This window comes from Malaya genurostris, chromosome 2 (genome assembly GCF_030247185.1).
Source record: "Malaya genurostris strain Urasoe2022 chromosome 2, Malgen_1.1, whole genome shotgun sequence".
In the NCBI taxonomy this organism is placed as follows: Eukaryota; Metazoa; Arthropoda; class Insecta; order Diptera; family Culicidae; genus Malaya; species Malaya genurostris.
The window spans coordinates 195,022,171-195,037,829 of NC_080571.1; the positions used below are offsets into that span (position 1 = coordinate 195,022,171).

The 15,659-nt window shown below is 35.1% G+C and overlaps 1 protein-coding gene across 5 annotated transcripts in view; it reads right to left on the reverse strand.

Moving 5' to 3' along the window:
* The window catches only part of LOC131433102 (lachesin-like), a 97,299-nt gene extending 90,956 nt beyond the window's left edge, over nucleotides 1-6,343 (reverse strand). Inside the window, exon 1 of one of the 5 annotated variants that reach the window (XM_058599919.1) lies at nucleotides 6,238-6,343. The gene's annotated coding sequence lies outside the window, so the exon portion shown is untranslated. Of the gene's footprint in view, nucleotides 1-6,053 lie in introns of all 5 variants that reach the window. The other 4 variants (XM_058599918.1, XM_058599916.1, XM_058599914.1 and 1 more) reach the window with 4 other exon arrangements.
* Nucleotides 6,344-15,659: the final 9,316 nt, after the last annotated feature.

Consider the following 15,659-nt stretch of genomic DNA (forward strand, 5'->3'; position numbering starts at 1 on the left):
ATGCATACGGTGCATTAGTTTCAAATTAAAACGTTACTATGAGGAAAAACAGAGTTGAGGGCTGAGAACAGTACGTTTACGACGGTAGTTTTAGAATACTTTACGGATTCAAATCGAATTTTCTTTGAAACAGTGATGAATATCGAGAAACTCACCTGCCAATGTCTTTGAAAGTTTTTTGAGAACATTCTGTGAACGTTTCAGAATGATTCATTGAGTTTACCGCTCGAGTTGTACTTTTGCCTTTCTCATATAGAAAGGTTATGCAATCACTGTGGAAACCGACTTTTTAACCGAGGCCCGGAGGGCCGAGTGTCATATACCATTCGACTCAGTTCGTCGAGTACGCAAAATATCTGTGTGTGTATGTATGTGTGTGTGTGTATGTGTGTGTGTATGTGTGTGTTTGTGCGTATGTATGTACGTAAACTTAGATTCGAATGAAAGGTCTTGTGGTCCCATACAAAATTCCTGAATTTTATTTAGATCCGACTTCCGGTTCGGGAGTTATAGGGTAAAATGCGCAAAAAAAAGAAAATATATATTGTAACTTTTCTCATAGATGGCGCTACCGATTTTCACAAACTTAGGATCAAATGAAAGGTCCTGTAGTCCTATACGTTATTCCTGAATTTCATGCGGATCCGGAAATATAGGGTAAAGTGGGTTAAAAATTGTATACCATCACTGAAAATGGGGAAAAAGCCTAAAAAATTTTCTAAATCGACCGCAAATCTTTTCCAATTGAAAGTTTTTTATAAGAATACGGTCAAACAAACCGATTTCGGTTATTCTTTTAAGAATCGAAGAAAATTATTTTGAAGAATACCACAGTATTATATATGATAGTATGATTGATATGAGAAAGGCATGATTACACCACTAGGTGGATTAAAACAGGTTTTTTCAATATGGCAGCTCTGAAAACAGCTCATTCGAATTGTTGGTGTGTGTCATCATTTCTTGGAAACGAATCATCGGAACGCAAAAAGCAAAACAGCAAATGAAAAATTTCCACCGAGAAAAAACAAAATGACGACCATTTTTCGATTTTTGATCTTTTTTTGCACCTTTAATTGTTAATAACTTTTTATTTAACAATGGATATGTTTGGTTGTAGTTCGGATCATAAATTGACATCTAACCAGTAAAATGTCGTTTGGTTCATGTTGATACATGCAATAGTTTTGTAATACGAGTAACACCCAGTTGAAAAAACACGGTTTCGTGGAAAAGCCGATCAGTTTTTATTCGTGACTAATTGAACGGCTGAAAGCAAAAATCGGATAAGTGCAACTTAGTTTAGAAAACCCGTCTAAGTATTTTTGAATGCAAAAATCGGATAAAAACTTAACCGGTTCTTCCAAAACAAATGTATTTATCCGGTTTTTGCATTCAAAGTTTTCACCGACTGTCGCTGTGGACGAAGCATGGTTTGCTTGTTTGTTAAGGGCAACTTGATCTAAGCTGCGTTCCCACAGCGACAGTCGGTAAAAACTTTGAATGCAAAAACCGGATAAATATATTTGTTTTGGAAGAACCGGTTAAGTTTTTGTCCGGTTTTTGCATTCAAAGTTAGTTTGTCCGGTTCTTGCAGAAAAGATGTTTTTAAACGATTCTTGCATTGCATGTCCGGTTTTTGCTCTCAATGTTTTTATCCGATTCTTGCATTCAGAAATACTTAAACGGGTTTTCCAAACTAAGTTGCGCTTATCCGATTTTTGCTTTCAGCCGTTCAATTGTTCCTGAACGCACATCTTTTCCACTTTTTCTAGCAACTTCTCGGTCGCGCATTCTATATCATTTCTAAGAGTATTTTCTAGCAATTCACAGAAAAAATTCTTTTCTTTTTTTTTGAAAATTGTCTGTCTGTCTTATATTTTTTTGTGAAAAACAGTCAGTTTTGATGCGCCCGCCATTTTATCCGATCTAATTTCCTGATAGGGTTCGGAAAAAGGAACGGAGAGGAGAGAAATAAAATCGACTTAACAAGGTTACTTAACTGTCCTCAAATTTTAAATGCAGCACCAATAAGAAATCACTAGGCTACAGGACAATAATTGTGATATTTTTGCATAATTGCCATCTATTGATGCTTTCCTTGAAAAATATTTGGTGCTAAGAGAAATTTCAAGCCATTAATAATTTCACACTGAAGTATTCGTGGGTGAAACATCCGAACTAGAATAAACTAGCATGATGCGTGATTATTTACTAGCTTGATAATTTATTAATTTTAAAACCATACGGTGAAGGATTAAGCCTCACATAAACTAGATCTGTTCGCCTTTATGCACGTAAGACAATAAATTTGAAGAGTAACCAATTATTGAGAAAACATGAGTCCAACTTTGATTAGCCATCAATTATCAAAAACTGGTCAATCGTTGTAATTTTTCGAAAATTCTGATATGGACCACATTCTAGTTTGCTATTTAGGAATACGTATTAGCAAATTAAAGAATCAGGTTTTGACAACATACAGCTCAGTCAAGTTTGTTTCAAGCTAGTATGCTTGAAAAAAATCTACATGTCGATTTGAATGGGTATTAATCCATCTACTGGTTTGTGAACGTCTTTCTCATGTCGCGCATATTCTCATATACATATAATACTATAGTATTCTTCAGAATGTTTTCCATTGACTCTTGAAAGAAAACAAAGTAAGTTTGGATATGATGAAGTATCTAGTATGACCGTTAAATTGAAACAAGCCCTTGTGATTCTGGAACCGCAAGTTGGATCCCGTCCGAAGCAGTAATACCGTTCGTTTGAATGTAAACTTGAGAAAATCGGTTAGGTCATTCAGAAAACAAAATTAGTTTGGTTAGCAATATTTGGGCACTATTTCCCGGAACCGACAATACGTTACATCGAACATAGAGCAAATCTAGACCAATCAACCTTCAACGATCCTCATAGCGGAAGGTTTAATGGGTCTCTCCACGGAAGACGACGAAGTTCAAAACGAACGAATTTGCGTTGAATTGCTTCTAGGCGTTGAATGTTCCGAAGGTAAAATGGTGACCAAACGGTACATATGTGCTCTAGAGTCGAGCGTAATAAGCCACAGTGCTATCAGACAGTAAATATGTAATGAATTCTCTGTGCTCCTTGAAAGTCAATTTAATAATAAAACTTCTAGATCCATGAATGACGATCCTCGATCTAAAACTGTACTTGAGATATTATAATCGAAGTTCACGATCGATCGTTTGCGGCTGAATGATTTAACGGACCACTTCGAAGAGTTTAGTATCATTTTGTTGACTTCACACCAGTTTGAAAGATTATCCAATGGTATTTGCAAAACTTTGTAGTAGTCAGTGTTTTCAATGATGTTGAACAGCCTAAAATAATCCGCAAAAGATAGCTTCATGCATTATATCGAGAAATTTAAATCGTTTATATAAATTAAGAAGAGGAACGGTCCGTGATAACCTCCCTGAGGGACACCAGAGCTTGTGATGAAAGGTGCAATGCAGTCTCCAACCTTCACTATCATTTCACGGCCGGTCAAGTACGCGTGTAACCAAAAAAATAGTAAATCCGAGTCTTTCTGGTTCGGAAATTAAAATTTTATGGTTGATCTTGTCGAAAGCAGCGAAAAAGCCGGTGTAGATAGAATCAACTTACCGACGAGCTTGTAACGTATGTATGATGAAGAACGTCTAAAATGAAATATGGAGTATGGAATTAAAATACCCTCCATTTGAATCTGATATTATGACAATTGGTTCAACAATCTCCGAGAAAATAGAGTAACAATATTTTTATTTTTTTTAAACTGGAAAACAGATCCGATATTCAGGAACTTCGTATTGCACGCCAAGGCATTTCGTTTGAATCTAAGTTTGGGAAAATTGGTTCAGACGTCACTGAGAAAATTTAGTGACATTGTTTTCACTTCTTTGGTGCATATCAACCTGTAATTCCGGAACCGAAAGACGGATCCAAATGAAACTCTGGAACTTTCTATGGAGCAAAAACACCTTCATTTGAACCTAAATTTGTGAAAAATTGTTCAGTCAACTCCGAGAAAATTGAGTGACAATATTACGCACGCACACTACATATATGACTCTCGACCCTCCGGTCCTCGGTTCAAAAATCAAGGTTGAACTTGATTGCATAACTTGCTGTTTAAGAAAGGCAAAACATGTGTTTTCAGTTACTTAGCAAAGTCTTGGCATACGACAACTGGCTTGTAAGACCATCGTCCTATGCATTGAACCGCCAACCCGGGACATTCAGTTACTTACGAATGAAATTTTTAAATAACAGCGAGAAGTGTCATATGTCACCTGCTATAAATTATGGCGCTATTCAGACTAAAACGCTTTCCCTATCACGAACGAAGTTAGCGACACATCAGTTGAAAAGCAGGGCACACCTACAAATTAAAACGATTTAAAGTTTCCAGCAGAATTACGTCCTATAATTTGGATTCCGATAAAATTCAATGACAGCCGATGAAAATAAAATACTTTTCATCTGATAAATCGACGTAAGCTGAATTTCAGACACCAATATGATCGATGGAGTTTTGATTGGTCACTTATTGTTACGTAGGGACAATTAAAATCAGCCTATCCGATAACAGGAAAGATAAATAAAATAAATAAGCCGGGCCACAGTCCGATAATTTGTAAAAATAAACAAAATTCAATATTGTTGGCTTGAGAGTTTGAGGAGTTTCTAATATTTCTTATGTTTCAGGATCTTAATCATTTGTAGTGTTTAATCCTATTTACAGAAGAACGAGAAGACCGTCCACCAGACCAGAAATTCCTGGTACGAGATAAGGAATGTATTTCTAAGATAAATTAACTTAAAAATCGCGTGACACTATTGTACGTACTCGTAATATTTGTAAATAAAGGTTGAGTTTTTTAAGAAGGTTGACAAAAGAAGTTCTCTTTAAGAAAAAAAGAAATCTCTAGGAAAAAAAGGAACACTTATCATGATGGTAAAAGGCTGAAACGAATGGACATTTTCAGCCAACCACTGTCAACAACTCGTAAATCCGAAACCGAAAGTTAGTCCTTATAAAATTCAATTTTTATCTACGGTACAGGACGATTTTTCATTTGAATATGAGTTATTGAAAATCGCTCGACATTTGTATCAAACTTCGATTTGATACGTTTTGATAGTCAATTTTCCAGTGGTTGAAAATCGTTTCTATTTACTGTGAATATGCCTTTCAGGATTTGAAAGCGTCTATAACGCAGTTTTCGCACCTAAGCGATTGGTGCGAAAAGATGTATCCAGCACTAACCGGCGGACGACCACAATTAGGTTAAAGTCGGGTATACATAAACAATATAAACTAAAATTAAATTACTAAAATATGAACGTTCATGGCATGAATATTTATCTATAAATTTTGACTTGAATATTGTACTATAAATTAGGTCTTTTATCGAAATATGCTGTTCAATTCAACTTCAACATGTAAATGCATTTCGAATGATTGATGGAAAAGTCAGTCTGCACTTAGCTATCCGAGAGCGTCTGTTGAAAGCTACACGATTAAAAAATATAAGGTGGAAAGATGGCAATTAGATGATTTTTAAATTGCCTAGAACTCCGATGGAGATAGAAAATAGTAAACTAGCGTTCCAATTCAAGGACTTCTATTTCTTAGAAGTTTTTTCTCATATAAATAAATTCATTCACATTATATATGTGATTATATTTGCACCACATTCACCAGACCTGAAAAGCACAGCAAAAAAAATCACAAACCAGATAACCGGTACTGTTGCAGAACTCAATATCGATATGGTAATTATGTGTAGCTCATAATATCGAGATAGCACAAAGTGAGTGAAAAATGAAAAAAAAAATCCTGCAAATATATCTACATCATGTCAGTTGAAACGGCATATTCTTCTCAATGTACAATTACTAAACACGATTCTCGAGTATGTTGACTGCTTGGCATGAAAATGAAAACAGTCCAGCATTTTGAATCACATTGCACGGCTATTGAATCCCTACACATTATTCTTTGAACACTTCCGATCGCTAAAACTCAAAACACTTACAACAAGGAAATCATTACCAGTTTCCCTGTTTGTTTAAACCAGATATTGTTTGAAATATCAGTGAATCAGGAAAAGCCGCTGACCGTAAACACAGCTGATTCACGTTACATTTATACATTTCGGCACAAAAACTGACCACTAGAAACTGAGAAACTATTTTTCCTTCATGTACCGATCGCCTCACCAGTTTTCACTGATAATGAGGAAAAAACCAACCGTATCCTTAAATATTAGCAATTTGATTAGTTTTGCTTCCAAACACGACTACCTGCACCGAACAACTGCCTACCGAGATTTGCAACGGAACAACCAGAAGCCGCGTGTTTGCGGAAGCCCGCTTTGAAACTTTATTCGCTTTCCAGCGTCTGCGCACATCCTGTCTGGTAACTCAAGTGCATTAAAGAAACACATCAGAACCGGCGAAAAACGTAAACAATAAGCAACCCATTTCCAAGCGCACGATGGAAAAACGTGCTCCGGAAAGTAACGAACAATTGGACTGTGGCTTGCGAGCTTTTCGTGTGTCTGCTTGAGTGTCGTGACACTGTCGTGTTTTACTCGGTACTTATTCTACTCGAGGTTCGTGTAGACTGCTTGCATAAATACCGACCGCTGCAAAAAGCGTCAGCACATTTCCAAAAGTACATTCATACGCAGCAGGTTATTGCATAAGAAGCCCCCATTAAATGAATGGAAAACAACAAATCACGCAAATAACCATTTCACGTTACCATCAACTGATGGCAGCCTTGTGCACAGATTTATGTTTTATAATGGTTACCTAGAAGACGTAATTGTTTCTCTTAACATTACTTCGATTTTGATTTTGTTTTGGTTTAACATAAAAAAAAACACAAAGCAAACTTTTATCACACATACAGCGCCTAAAACAAAGGCCGCATATTATTATTATTAGCGCAATTGAACAAAACTTCTCGTGGCGTTCATATTGAAGTTGTTAATGCGAAGCTAACAGTGAGTTCGTAAATCACTTTGCATTTAATCTGAAAGGAGGAAGAAATAAGGAGGTACACATAATGTTACAGGGTTGTATAACTTCCAACTCGGAAAAAGAAGCCCATATTTTTAAATTGAGCTAGGAGTTATACGAATGAGTATATTTCAATGAATTACAAAGCTTCGAATATTACATGTTCAATATTTTGAAAAAAAAAATCGAAGTTATCGCAATTTTTAAGGTGTAGTATCTAAATATTATAGCTAGAGTGTGAATAAAGGGGTTTACAAAAACGACAATGGACAGTCCTATGGGTTTGTTCGAACTGTTGACGTAGGATAACACAACTATTATCAAATCCACTGCTTTTTCACAAACTGGCCATCGATTGTGAAAAAAAATTTCCACTTACAAACAGGAACAAATCCCATAAAACTGACTGATAAATTCAACTAATTTGCAGAAATTGTTAGTTTGTTGGTATATAAACACTACTGGTCGTCAAATGGTGAGATAACTAAGTCCTCACAAGTTCCTATCTCATGCCTCCCCGTGTGTCTATGATGACATTTGGTCAATAGAACGACGTCGACTGGATGCTGCGTTAGTAGCAGAATGAAAGAGTGCGAAGTGTTGAAGCGTCCTCTCTGGTTTAGTACAAATGAGTTACACAGACTCACAAATATAGAACCATTAGATGTAATGTCACATAATATTATAAGCAAATTCCGACAAAAATCGATGCAATCTTCAATTGAATCGATTCGCTCTCTGTATTAGTTAGTAAGTTAGTATATAAGTTCCTTTTCCCCATTACACAATACAAGTAGGTTTAGAATTTTCCCTACACAAAAATCTCAGAATTGCGAAAGCAAATAATGTCCTCATGGTAATAACCAAATCATATATATAATAGGGCTGAAAAGTCACCACTTGTGACTGAACACCCAATTTAAATCTTAATAATTTAATTTTAACTCATATTCCAATAAATAGTTATTTAAAAAAAAAAGAGTGCGAAGTGGCTTATAGGTTAATGCTAAAATGCAACATTTATCATAGTATGTTGCAACATATAATTCTATTGTTTATTACATTATGTATTATTTATATATATATATATATATATATATATATATATATATATATATATATATATATATATATATATATATATATATATATATATATATATATATATATATATATATATATATATATATATATATATATATATATATATATATATATATATATATATATATATGTAATAATATGCAATAATATTATTATATATATTATCGTCTTATTTTACATTATGATTAATAATATTTCAATACGTTATGTTCTATTATATTATATTATATTATATTATATTATATTATATTATTAGGTGTACAACTTTGCTTCTGCCGTTTTTTTCCAAAATTTAAAGCTTTATTGCGAAAAGTGGTTACAGATGTATTATTCAAAGTATTGTCCGTCACTAGCGACAACTTTCTCCCATCTTTCCGGAAATTTTCGGATTCCGGCTCGAAAAAAGGAGTCCTTTTTTGACGCTATCCATGAAGCAATCCATTTTTCCAACTCTTCGAAGGATTGAAAATGTTGATCTGCCAGGCCGTGTGCCATCGAACAGAATAGGTGGAAGTCAGAAGGGGTGACATCTGGGAAATACGGCCTGTGGGGCAAGACTTCCCATTTCAGCGTTTCCAGGTACTTTTTGACCACTTTTGCGACGTGAGGCCGAGCATTGTCGTGTTGGAGGATGACTTTGCCATGTCGCTCTTGATACTGTGGCCGCTTTTCTTTTAGCGCGCGACTAAGGCGCATCAGTTGCGTTCGGTAGCGATCTCCTGTGATGGTTTCACCCGGTTTTAAGAGCTCGCATTAAATTGTTATTCATCTTTAAAGGTTTTTTCTCTTCCACCATTATGTTTGTCTTCGACATCGAAATCACCATTTTTAAAACGTTGAAACCACTCCCGACACGTTCTTTTACTCAGAGCAGCATCACCGTAAGTTTCTGAAAGCATTCGATGCGCTTCAGTTGCATTTTTATTCGAATTGTAACAGAGAAGTAAAACTTCCCGGGCACATAAACAGACATTTTCGAGCGTGAATAATACGAAAACAAGAACAACTGTCACTGAAACGGCGATGACAATTCGTTAGGCACTGTACACACTCACTTAAAAGGCATTATCATCTATGTATTTTAACCAGCCTCAGCCGGTACAGCCACCTATCGGAAAACGGCGGAAGCAAAGTTGTACACCTGATATATTATATTATATTATATTACATTATATCATATCATATTATATTATATTATATTTTATTATATTATACTATATTATATTGTAGCGATACTTAAACCTATTTTAAAAAATCTTAATTCAAATTAGAGCTCACATTGTCCCTAAATTACTATAAAATTTTATCCGGATTCGACTTCCGGTTACGTAATTACAGGGCGATGAGTGTTAAAACTTTCAAACCATTATTTAAAATGTCGATACAAAATCGTTACGCACCGGTACGTGCTGGTAAGAAAGAAGAAAACATAACACTACCTCTACAAACGAAACACACAGTGTGCTTTGTTCAATTTCATACACGCTATAAGACAACGGAAACCAACATCTAAGCTTCAGGGCTTGCAAATTGAAGCAACGAATATGAACGAAAGGGTTTCACCATCTGTGCTATTCACACACATTCGTATGTCAGGTAGAATTCACAGCGCAACCCAAGCCAGGAGAGCTGCTTCGTTCGTTCATTAGTTCATGAATATGTCCGCTTGCTGAGACCTATGCTTCATGAGGTTAGCATTTGATGAATGGTTCTCATATTGTAGATGCCTATGAGGAAACTAGTTTCATAACTTTTAGTTCCGATGAATGTTAATTTAAAGAACATTGCTTTTAGTGTTTCTAGGATATATACACAGTGTAAACTGCCAAGAAACAAATTGATCGTTTTGAAAATGGGCTCAAATGCAAAACTTCTGCTATAAAATGTTTAAAGTATGTTTGAAATGTGATCAAATTTGGTCTTGGAATGCGAACATTATGTTAAAAATGATTTCTGTAAACCTACTTTTTAAAAATAAACCGTAAACATTGCCTATATGACTTTGCTTCGCGTCTTGTAGCACACCGCGAGGCAAGGTCTTCTTTCTCGTACAATACTAACGAGAGCGAACCCTTCATTCCATTACATTGTCATGGATTGCTTAGTTCATGTGTTAACTGAGACTGAGAGCACAGACAGTTTACTTGGCAAGGGGAATTGGTCTGCTCAGTAGCATATACTCTCACGCATCCAGTTTCTCTCTAATATAGGTCTCTCATTCAGCTATGTTAAGCAAAGTGTTCACAGCAGATATTTTTTGTTGCTTCGTTCGTTTGAGGATTCACAATACAAGCCCTGCTAAGCTTGGGTTTGAAAACACATCCGAGTCCACCAGTACCGTAAACACATGACCAAGAGTTGTCAATCCCGTTGAATAACCCAGAATCACCAAGCGACTACGAATGTCTGCTACTGCTTTTATGAATTGATCTTTGCACTGATACCCGGATCGTCGAGTATCTTATACTATTCGAATCGTTAAGTACGCAAAATGTCTGTGTGAATGTAACATTTTTGTGCATTCATTTTTCTCCGAGATGATTTTATCAACTTTAGAATCAAATAAAAGTTTCATAATTTTCACAAACTTAGGTCTCATATAAAACTTTAAAAAAATTAATAAAAAATTGTATATTGTCACTTATAGTGGTGATGCTAGAACGTAAAAAAAATCTAAAGTGGGCTCGAAACTAGTAGAAGGTCTTTCCGGTTCCGGAAATGCTGGGTTAGGCGTTAAAAATTTTAGACCGCCATCTAAAGCGACGAAGCAAAAGACGAAAAAATTATAATAATTAGGTTAGGTTAGGCTAATGTGTAGATCATATTTGTTGCTTACCATATACACTTAGAAAATTTCGCAGAATTCGGTAATTTTTTACCGAATTTTCCACAGCTGAACATTCGGTAATCAGTTCGGTAATTCAATTGATTACCGATCGTTCAGTAATTGCTGAACTGTCAAACAACTACCGCAAACTGTGAACCAAATGGATGTAACTGATTGTTCGGTAGTTTTTTGTTTGTTTGTTTTCCTTTGGTTAAAATTCTGGATTTTCGGATTTCAAAAAACAACACAAATTCACAAAAACGAATGCAGAAAATTCCATCCTGTTGTGGCTATGGTTTTATTTCACGAAAAAAAAGGGTCAAATGTTCCGGCTGACCAGAATTATGAGCGCTTTCCAAAACACTGCACAATCCGTCGAGTCCACCAGAAATTACCCTCGAACGAATTGTGTAGGCAGCAAGTGGACAAGTAATAAAAAATTGTTTTCTGCCTATAAGTAAACAAAAAGCTTTTAGTGGTTCTAATGTTTTTAATACATTAGCACCTGTACCTCAATCCATTCGATGAACTCTTCAATATTTTTTTCGTTTGGTTAATAAAAACACACTTACTGGAAATTTTAATAACTGTTTGACAGTTAGTTTCACGACAATCAGTTTTCACATCAGTTCGGTTATTGGAAGATAGTTTTACCATACGGACAGTATGGTTTTTACCGTACTCGGCGACTATTCAGATTTATGAATTGTATAGCTATTTACAAAATTCAGTAATGAAAATTTGTGTAAAACTGATCGTCCGGTAAAAATTTGCATAATTATTGTAAAATAAAACTCTTGTACCGAAATATCAGTCATTTCTATAGATTACCGAAATTTTTCGTCAAAAATATTACCGAACAAAGAAAATAAGTCTTAGTGTGTACGTACCAACTTCGGCTATTCCGGTCCTCGGAATCCAGTTTCGAAAGTTTTAGAAATAATGGTAATAAACTGTAAAACGGATTTCTCTCACTTTTTATCAAGATGGCCAAATCTATTTTCACAAACATTATAGATTCAAAGAATAAGTCTTACAGTTTCATACGTAATTCCTGAATTGGTTGTAGATACTACTTCCGGTTTTGTAACTAACTTTTCCTGTTTCTATTCGATGGACAGTTTTTTTTTCAGAATTCCACAGTAAGATTTAAGAGGCTATGAATAATATGAGAAAAATATCATTACATCAAAGCAAAGTCTTGGTATTGCATTCCTTTTGTGAAATTCGGCCTTTCTGTTTCAACAGAATTTACTTTACCCCATTTTCCCCTACATCCTTACACCTCAAAACCTTTGCATAAACGACAGCTTTCAAGGAAAAAAATTGTAAATCTGTTCACGCATACAAACATCACTAATTTGTAATGATTGCACCAAAAAACTACTTGGCAGTTGATAAAGCTTAATGTCAAGTTGTCAAGTTGTTCGTAAACCATGTAAAGATATCATCTTAACACATAGCATCGAAAATGTTATAGTAAAAATTTTGGCTCTCTCGATGTACCATTGCAATTCGTACTGCAAGCCATTAACCATCCCAACATATACCCACATCAAGCTTTTCTGTTAGAATGGATGGTATGGCGTAGTCCAACAAATGGTAAGTGTTACCACCCCACTAATTTAATTCTACTGGCATTGAATCGTGATGTGAACCGCCATCAGTTACAATTATCCCGTTCGTTGAGAATTCTTCGCACCACAACTTTATGCCCGTTTTGCAATTTCTCAGAACCAATTCCCGTTCAATGAATTTTGATGTCTTGTTCATTTACGATGAGATTATCTTTACACGTGACAGTATTTTTGATTATGCTTTCTATATTCCGTAGCAAATCAGATTTCAGCGTAATCGTATGACATTGTGCTTTTAGTAGAAAATGAAAAAAAAATAAACCGTATCAAGAATTTGTATTAGAAAACGCGAGACTAGCATAAGTTGAACAATAATGAAGATTCGTGCAACTTTGTGGAATAAACAAACAAATCACCACCACAAGAGATTCCGAGGAAAGCCCACAGCATGCATGAAACGATCTCCGGGGAATAATCAATTCTATTTTATTTCCTACGTTGAGTTCTAGATTCCAAAAAGAATCTTCGTTTCTGTCTATCCTTTCCTGCTGCTGTTTGATGAGAAAATTGATTAGAGCTTCACTTTTATTACAACACGTCCTCATCCGTTCGTTTACTAGGGCGAATTTTCCTTCAAACTTAATGGACAATACTTGGTTCCTTTTTACTAGGGACATGCCTCAACGGGTGTACCAATGAATGCTGCAAAAGATGATCAACAAAACATGTTGTACAATATTTGCAAGTGAATAGCTAAGAATTTATCTATTTGAAATGAGTAATTATCGAGCTCATGCAATCGTTATGGAAAAGTTATCTGAAGAGAGAAACACATTGATCAAATGAAAAGTTATCCCATTCGATTGTAATTTCGAGTAATATTGTAAGACTGGAATGATTTAATGTTTCACTCAAGGACGAATTAAAGTTAATCAGACTTTCAAGTTGCTAGTCTTAATTCAATTCTCGACAGAGCACAGAAAGTCAACTATACTTTCGAAATCGAACAGCAAATAGCCTTTGTTTGGAAATAGCTGGAGAAAAACTTGTGCAGCATGAACACATATTGTGTTTCAATGTGTGCTGTAAGACGGTATTTGAATAATGCTGATTTGAATAATATTCATTACAATCAGAATTATTCAATTAAGCACGTATTCGTTAAGCATCGAGCAATGCGAACTCGATGTTGTGACAGATGTGTGAAAATAGCAGTAGAAAAATATGTGCTACAATATCACGTAGGACTGCAACTCTAATATGATAAGGAAACGGTTCGATAGTTCAGGGAACAATAAGATAGTGTGTCTTGGAAATAGATACCTGATAAGAATAATAAATTATTGCAATATCCATTGTTCTTCCGTGAGTATAATCAGATTATTTCTGTTTTATATTTCCATACAATATAATAAACACGATAATTGACACACGTGGAATTGATTTCTAGAAGTTCAAGTCTTTCAAAGACAATCTTTACGACTCTCGAAATTCTACTCTTTGTTTGGTGTATTTAATTCTATGTAGTTTTTATCTTTTATCAATCGCCCCATTTTCTGATAACAATTTTGCGTCCGTTTTTTTTTTCTAATCATACAACGTATTGAGACAACATAGCCTTTTCAATGTTGTTCGCCGAAATCGTGTCCATAGTCCATTAGTCATAATTGACCTGAACGGTCTTATGCCATTGCACTTATTTGATGAATTAATTTTGCTCGAAACATCGATGGCTCTGTCTAGTTTGTGATACATCAATGGATCAATATAATTGAACCCGACTGGAAAAAATATCGAATCAGGCAACTGCTCGTCGTTGCTCTACGTGCTCATCAAATTGATGCATTTCACATCTTGTATCTCGTTTTCGCTGGCGGGCATGTTGTTGTTCAAATGAAATTGAGGATTGATTCAAATAGTACAAACGGCTTTTCAAGTTCAGCCTAAAGTAAAGACGGAGATGTCTGTGGATGATTGTTCGCGGAATTGAATGTAGTTTCAGCTATGCTTTAGCTGGAGGGAGATTTAAACGAATATAGGTCTCATATCTTATTTAGTCACTGTTTTCAATTGTTTTCCTTGAATACGGATATGTATTATTTACAACCAAACGTTTAGTAATGAATAAGTATGCATTAGATTGCAGTAAGATAGGTGAGATCTTGATTCTGGCATCTATAAGTAAGCAAAGTCTTGACATTATTTACATTCCTTTTGTGGAATTTGGCCTTTCTGTTTCAACAGACTTCGCATAGTTGACAATAAAAATTCTTCGAGATCGGGGCTCGAACATATGACAACTGACGCGCAAGACCAGCGTCCTATACATTGAACCAACAACCCGGGTCGTTAATATTTCTTGATATCGGTATCTAGTAATATTATTATTGAATAGAAATAAGAAAGTTTGTTCGGACCTAATCCAACAAACTCTGCAAATTTTGTTCACCCTGTAGTTCCGGAACCGGAAGTAGTATCCACAACAAATTTAGGAATTCCGTATGAAACTGTAAGACTTTTCGATTGAACCTATAAGTTTGTGAAAATCGATTTGGCCATCTTCAAGAAAAGTGGGTGAGATCCTTCTTGCAGCTTTTATTCACCATTTGCAATTCTTCCGAAACCGGATTCAGATGAACAGAATAGCCGAAGTTGGTCGTTTGCCAGCAACAAATATGACCTACAAATTGGTAGAGTTTGGAACCTATTAAACCTAGACTTACTATTTCATGCTCTATTTCGACTAAACCAATTAAACGAAATCTAACAAACGAAGGTCAAGTCAACCCGGGTAGAAGTGATTTGCAAACCAATACCAAATTCTGTCATTAAAATCAAACATCTCAATGGTAGAAATTAACATTATTTAGTTTGAAATAAGAGTTAAAATATCAAAAATCATAACAAAGCCTGCATGAGAAAATAGCAACAAAATAAAAACTTCTGTCATTGTAATATCAAACCAAGAACAAAATATTTATAGAAGATGAATTTGTTTATTGTTTTGTATTCTAGCATTAAGAATAGAGTAATATCTTAAGTATTTCTCTTATCTGATTCTGATGCAGTTTATTAAATGGTATTTTATTTAAAGATAAAACTACTGG